The sequence below is a fragment of the Danio rerio genome, chromosome 19 (genome assembly GCF_049306965.1).
Source record: "Danio rerio strain Tuebingen ecotype United States chromosome 19, GRCz12tu, whole genome shotgun sequence".
Taxonomy (NCBI): Eukaryota; Metazoa; Chordata; class Actinopteri; order Cypriniformes; family Danionidae; genus Danio; species Danio rerio.
Window position 1 is genome coordinate 152,501 of NC_133194.1, and position 6,583 is coordinate 159,083.

Genomic DNA, 6,583 nt, shown 5'->3' on the forward strand with positions numbered 1-6,583 from the left:
TCAAACTCACCAGCTGAGCTTCGTCCCATTTCTCTCGGTGTGTGTCCTGCAGGAGGTTGCTGATGGTGTGTGCGTAGTTCTGCGGGTCACACACACACACACACACACACACAGATGCTGTTAGATGAGCATATATTGGCATACATTGATGAGTGTGTGTGTGTGTGGATCAGTGTGTACCTCCACATCAGCGTTGCTCAGGCTCATCTTGGATCCTCTGAAGATCCCGGTGCTGTTCTTCAGGATCTCCATCACCGTCAGCAGGTCTCCGCTGTAGCGTGTGCTGCCCGCCGACGCCACCCTGAGGCGGGACAGAACCGCCGACACACCCTCCACCAGCTGAGACTGATCCACATCATTACGCATCTGCAAACACCACACGTCAGCTCTGAGTCAGTGTGTGTGTGTGTGTGTGTGTGTGTGAGAAAGAGTGTGTGTGTGTGTGTGTGTCTCTCTCTCTTACCAAGCTCTGGATCTCCTGGAAGTCTTTAGAGACGCATTTGATGTGAGTGGGGTTTTCCCAGAAGGCCAGACCCACAGCGTCCAGTGTGCATCTGCGGAGGATCAGGCCTGCAGGGGGCGCAGCAGGGTTAGTGTGACTCTACAACAGCTGCTATAGTCAAGTTCTGGCCACTAAAGTCCTTCCCTGATCTGAGCTCAGTGTGCTGCAGTGATGAACACCTGCTGTAGAGCTGCTTTACACATTAATATACAGAACATAGACGGATACACTGGGGCTGATCTGAAGACTGCATCTCTAGAACTCAGATCAGGCCAGGAGTTCCTGTGACCTAGTTTCAGACTGAAGGAGCAGGTCTCGGATCAGTACCTGTGGCGTCAGCAGGGCAGGGCAGTGCAGCCGTGTCTCCAGCCGGAGTTTTCTTCCACACCATGCTGCCGTAGTTCTCCTCTCCGCAGATCTCGTGTGGTTCTGCAGACAGCAGTAGAGACACTTACAGACGCTGCTCTGATGAACACTCATCTCCGTCAGTGAATATGCACGTCTATATCTCTCACCTGGGCAGCGCTTCTCGTTGCAGTTCCTCATCTCTGCTTTATCTCCATTGCAGGATTGTCCACCAAAGAACGGCCCTTCACACACTCTCTGCCTGAGCTGCTGCCCGCCACCGCAGGACTTACTGCAGGCACCCCAGGAGCTCCACAGCAGCCAGCGGCCGTCCACTAGAGGGCGACACACAACACACTTTAGCCACACACACACTCACACACTCCCTAAAGGAACACATGTGTGCGCAGGTGTTTAGTGTACCAGGGCAGTCTCTGAGGAAGCAGTTTTTGGTCTCCAGCCATTCCCCTCTGCACTCGGAGCCGCCGTATGAGGGTCCGTTACACTCGCGGGTTCTCTGAGTCGTCCCATTGGAACAGGAGGATGAGCAAGGGGTCCACGCAGACCAGTCGTTCCAGAATCCATCAACTATAGAGCAGACAAACACAGAGTACAGTGAGAAATGCTGGAGCTGTGAGGGAATGAGGTCTACAGCGCCCTCTGCTGGCGAGATGTGGACTAGCGAAGAGTTTGCTCACCTGGGCACACGGCAATGTTGCAGAACTTGGTCTGTTTGAAGGGTCCTCGGCAGGGTTCTCCACCGTTCTTAGGTTGTTTGCAGGTGCGGACTCGATCCCGGTACCCACGGCCACACGTGGAGGAGCACAGGCTCCAGGGTGCCCATTCATCCCAGGCTCCGTTTACTGCACACAGCACAGTTCATCAGTCCCCGCCCCATGCCACATAACTGAACATAACCGAGTGTGTGTGTGACGTGAAGTACCTGGGCAGACGGCGGTGTTGTTGCAGGGTCGGTTCTCTCTTAAAGGGCCGATACACTGAGCGGAGTTCATGCAGGAGCGGGTGCGAGACTGCCAGCCCTCACCGCAGCTCACAGAACACACACTCCAGGAGGACCACGTGTCCTGCTGCGCCTCTTCTGCATGGGGAAGAGAGGGTTTGGTTTAGTTCAGCACTTGCTCTGCTGCCGGCTGGAGCAGATTTAGTGTTGCCATAGAAACACACCTTTCTGAGGGGCCTGGTTAGCCATGAGGGTGCCGTCAGAGTCACGCCGCTGGCCGATGATGGAGCGCAGACCTTGGCTTTTCTGCCGGACTTGACCTGTGTAAATGAACACAAACACACATGTAAGATGTGACAGCATGCGCACACACTCACTGTGGTGTACTGGTATGGATGTGCAACTGACCGATGCAGGGCTGAGGGTTGCAGGCTCGTCCCTCCTCCACCACGCCCTCACAGATGCCATCTTCAGGTTGGCATGCGCGGCTGCGCACCTGCACTCCACCACCACACTCGCTACTGCACTCAGACCAGCGGCCCCACCCGCTCCAGCCTTCTGCACACACACACACACACACACACACTTCTGTTAAGAGTGCACACTGACCCTGAGAACTGGACTGACACTATCTACTAGAACTTCTGTCACAATCTACAGTGTAGAAGCAGTGGAGGAACCCAGATGAGCTGAGCTGAAGAGCACTCAGTGTGTGGGTAATGCCGAGAGGAGGAGGACGGAACATTCACTGCCAGTGAGTCACTGTGACACTGCTGCCCTCTGCTGGGCAACTCTGGCATCTGCATATAAACTTTATGAGCATAATAGAGGCGTCAAATCTGCCGTCAGCGTATCGGCAATCGATGCGCCATTGTTTTGGCATAAATGTAGGTTTAATGTCAAAGGGGCAGCCTCTGAGCAGCGGGGCGGCGTACCGATAACTTCTTTAGAACCTTTTCAAAACAAAAGGTCTTTGAAGGCCAAATGCCAGCACGCACCACGATACGGCCGTCTGAAAGGCTGAAGTGCTTTAATACCCGAGGCGCTCTTTGTATGCGCTGCTTTTGTTGCTATGGCGACCGCAGGCATTGATGGCGTTGGGGGGGGGGCTTGGGCAGAGAGGCTATAGAGCTGCTGCTCCTGCTGGAGGACAGAAACTTCTGCTTTTCAGGGTGCAAAAGATTTTGTTTGTACTTTATTGACTACATGGGTTAGTTCTAGAACTCTAACACACTTACTCATGATTTCAGCGTCGCGGTTGCTGTCTCTAGCAGCAGGTGAGCACTTCTCCGTGTAGACTCCACCTCTGTAGCAGCCAGTCGTCTTCTTCTTGGGTGGCTCCCAGCACTGGCAGGGTGTGGCCATGATGCCGCAGGGGTTTCCGTGGGTGCTGGTGGCGAGGCAGTCTCCTAACCACTGGCACAGCATTTCACAAGCGGGCATACTGGGGTTCCTCTTGCCCACCACCAGAAACTCAGCGTTGAACTGGCTGCCTTCATCATTGCCCTCCTCTTCTTCCGCGTGCTCCAGACCCAGACGTGGCGTCACCTTGCGCACCTGCAGGAACTGTTTGCTGGACTCCAGGTAGGCCACCGAGGAAGAGGCGTCACACAGCCGGACCACTTCATCGAAGCTCTCCATACCTAGGTAGGTGCGCGAGGTCTCCAGGAAGGAGTCGAACTGGAAGGTGCGGATCTGGCGAGGAGTGCAGGACTCTGTGGGTTTGGTGATCTTCATGTAGACGGTGTATCGGCGAGGATCTGGGTTCTGCAGGGTCCAAGAGCATGGAGACGAGGGTAGGGCCGTCTTGGAGGAGAACACGCCAAAGAATCGGCTCTGCTCCAGGGTGGCACAGGTGGCAGAGGCCGGGCCAGAGGGAGTGCAGAGACTTGGGCTGAACATGGCGCACACACATATGCACAACGCCAGCGAGACCAAACGCCACTCCATGATGTCTCCTCAGGAGGACCGGTGGATGCTGGATTAGAGGATTGAGCTGGGGTCTCGCTTGATCACTGTGATGAAGATAGATTAAGGGTTTGCTTCTTCTAGATCAAGAGAGCCATATCTGTGGGACACAAGAACACAAGGGACTGGCGGTTAGCACTCATCAGTCAGAGCAGGACAGTCACTGTAATCATTATCCTGGAGCAGGTCTGCCGTCTGAATCATATCTGTGTTTGAGAGCTGTGCCCTCCATTAGCACTAGTGTGTGTTTGAGCAGCCCAGTCACCGCCGCTAATGCGCACACTGCCATTACACTCAGACTATAATTACAGTGCCCTTCACAGGAATCTCTGCCCGCATCGCTCTCTCGTTCTCTGCTGCCCACGCATTCACACGTGGCACTGCCGATTGCGTCAAACTGACGTCCGTGAAGACTCAGCTCGCACCCACGAAAGTTCAGCGCCGCGAAGATTCTTACAGGGAGGGAGCGGGATATTTCCACAGAAACACTGGCCCCCTCCACGGCAGACAGCAGCACCAGCAGAACTTTCTCTGAGTGCGCGAGAGAGAGAGAGAGAGAGAGAGAGAGAGAGAGCGAGAGATGGAGAGAGAGAGAGAGAGTGAGAGAGAGAGAGAGAGTGAGAGAGAGAGAGAGAGAGAGAGAGAGAGAGAGAGAAAGACAGAGAGAGAGAGAGTGAGAGAGAGAGAGAGAGAGAGAGAGTGTTGCCATAGCTACAGGTGCTAGAGAAACAGAGGCTCTCTGTGTGTGTGTGTGTGTGTGTGTGTGTGTGTGTGTGTGTGTGTGTGTGTGTGTGTGAGTGTGTGTGTGCGTCTGAGCCCTCTCTCTGTCCAAGCACAGTCCCTCAGTCTCTCCCTGACGCCGGCTGGCTTTCTCCCTCTGCAGCTTACAGACTCTCCTGCAGGAGGAAGATGAGGAAGAGGAGCCGCTGTGAGCTCCAGTGACCCTCATCTTCCCCCTGTCAGTAATAACAGATGAGAGTGAGGAAGCTGAAGTGTTCATCATGTCATAATGTCGGCCCTGTAGTGTGAGCGCAGCACTGCTGTGTAATTTTCTGCTCTTCATTGAGTTTGAGAAGCCGGAAACTATTGAGCAGGAAACGAGAGCACTTCAGCTCCGCCGCTCACCCTAACCTCACATTAGAGCAGGAGTGATGGAGCAGCTGATGTTTAGAGAAGAGGGAGGAAGTGAAACAGTGTGTGTGTGTGTGTGTGTGTGTGTGTGTGTGTGTGTGTGTGTGTGAGAGAGACTGAATCCGTGCGCTCATTATCTCCTGTTCTCTGATCAGTGAATGAGTGTCAGATTGTATGAGCTCTGCAGACACAGACACTTTGTGTTTAATCCTGGGAAAGTCTGAGACACCGCAGCGCTGCCAAACACACACGGAGCCATCTGTGGGCTCAGACCTGCTGTCAGACACACAACAGCACAGCTCGCTGAACACACACACACACACCTGCAGCAGTGACACTTTGCGTGCACAAATGAGCCATTGATTAAGTCTCTTATACTCGGATCAGGACGAGTTAAGCTGTTCAGCAATCAGACATTTGCATGAGATCAGACAAGCCGAGAGCAGAGCTGAGCTGCAGACATCACCAGCCGAACTCCGAGACACAGAGAGACCTGAGGAGTGCGCAACAACTCTCAGCATGCAAACACACACACACACACACAGACCACTGTAATACACGGTGAAGGTGCAGATGATCAAAACAAACAGCAGCAGTGTTTAGATCAACAGTGCATATAGAGAAGCATGCTGTACTGAGCAGAAGCCCACCCAGCTCTCGTGTGTTCAACAGACATCCAACACACACTGGCTGAAGCAGCAGGCTGGATGAGGGTCCTCAGTGAATCTCTAACAGAAGTCTCTGAATACTAGACTAGTCATCCGACACACACATTACACAGCCCTCAGATGCACAGTCATCAGTTCCCGTGTGTTTGTTGAGCAGTCTGAGTTCTGGAGCAGTGTCAGTGTTGGAGTTAGCCGGATTCTCCAGAGCGTCTATTAATCTTCCTTCAGAAGCACACAGAGGACTTTCTTCTGTTCACAATATAACAGTTATATTCACCAAAGCCGAACACACACACACACACACACACACACACACACACGTGCAGAGACTGAACAGAGTAAACGCCGCCGGTTCAGCACCGTGGACAGCGGCATAGATCAGCACTGGCAGAGTTGAAAGTCACTCAACAAGTCGAGCTCAAACACACACACACTCACACACACACACACACACGTGCACCAAGCAAGCACGCCGCTGTTACCTGTGTAAAGTTCTCTAGTAAGAAATCCGACAGTCTCGGGTCTCCCGCGGAACGGCAGGGACGCGTCCCGGTTCTGGATGTCCAAGATCGGTTCACTTCAGTTCCACAAGCGCAACGGCACAAAGCGACTCTGATCAAACTCCAGAGAGTTTACTACCAACCTCTTCCGTGCTGAGCTGCTGCTCTGCAGTATTCCAGAGAGCTAACGGATAACGGGCAAAGACCGAGCGCGGAGCTGCGCTTCCCCGGGTTGGTACTTGTACTCTCGGCTTCGGAGTCCTGCTGCCGGCGGCTGAAGAGTTGTGTCGGAGTGGCGTGTGGCCTCCGCGCGCAGCTTATAAAGCCCTCCACCCGCGTGCATGAGATGAGACAGCGCGCGGAGGAGGGGTGTGTGTGTGTGTGTGTGTGTGTGAGTGCGCGCGCGCGCTCTCGACACAGAAAGACGAAGGAGAGCGCTGATGTGCGCACAGATCAACGCAGGACCGGAAAGGGAGACTTCGCGGCGCTTCTCTCTCCGTTACATCAT

The 6,583-nt window shown here is 53.9% G+C and overlaps 1 non-coding gene across 1 annotated transcript in view; it reads right to left on the reverse strand.

The window, feature by feature from the left end:
• The window catches only part of adgrb1b (adhesion G protein-coupled receptor B1b), a 14,725-nt gene extending 8,356 nt beyond the window's left edge, over positions 1-6,369 (reverse strand). Inside the window, exons 1-12 of the transcript XR_012394769.1 lie at positions 6,058-6,369; positions 3,047-3,876; positions 2,217-2,366; positions 2,033-2,128; positions 1,791-1,946; positions 1,546-1,710; positions 1,271-1,435; positions 1,018-1,182; positions 830-931; positions 464-570; positions 181-366; positions 11-79 (exon numbers count right to left, since the gene is read on the reverse strand). This is a non-coding gene — a transcript (adhesion G protein-coupled receptor B1b). The remainder of the gene's footprint in view (positions 1-10; positions 80-180; positions 367-463; positions 571-829; positions 932-1,017; positions 1,183-1,270; positions 1,436-1,545; positions 1,711-1,790; positions 1,947-2,032; positions 2,129-2,216; positions 2,367-3,046; positions 3,877-6,057) is intronic.
• Positions 6,370-6,583: the final 214 nt, after the last annotated feature.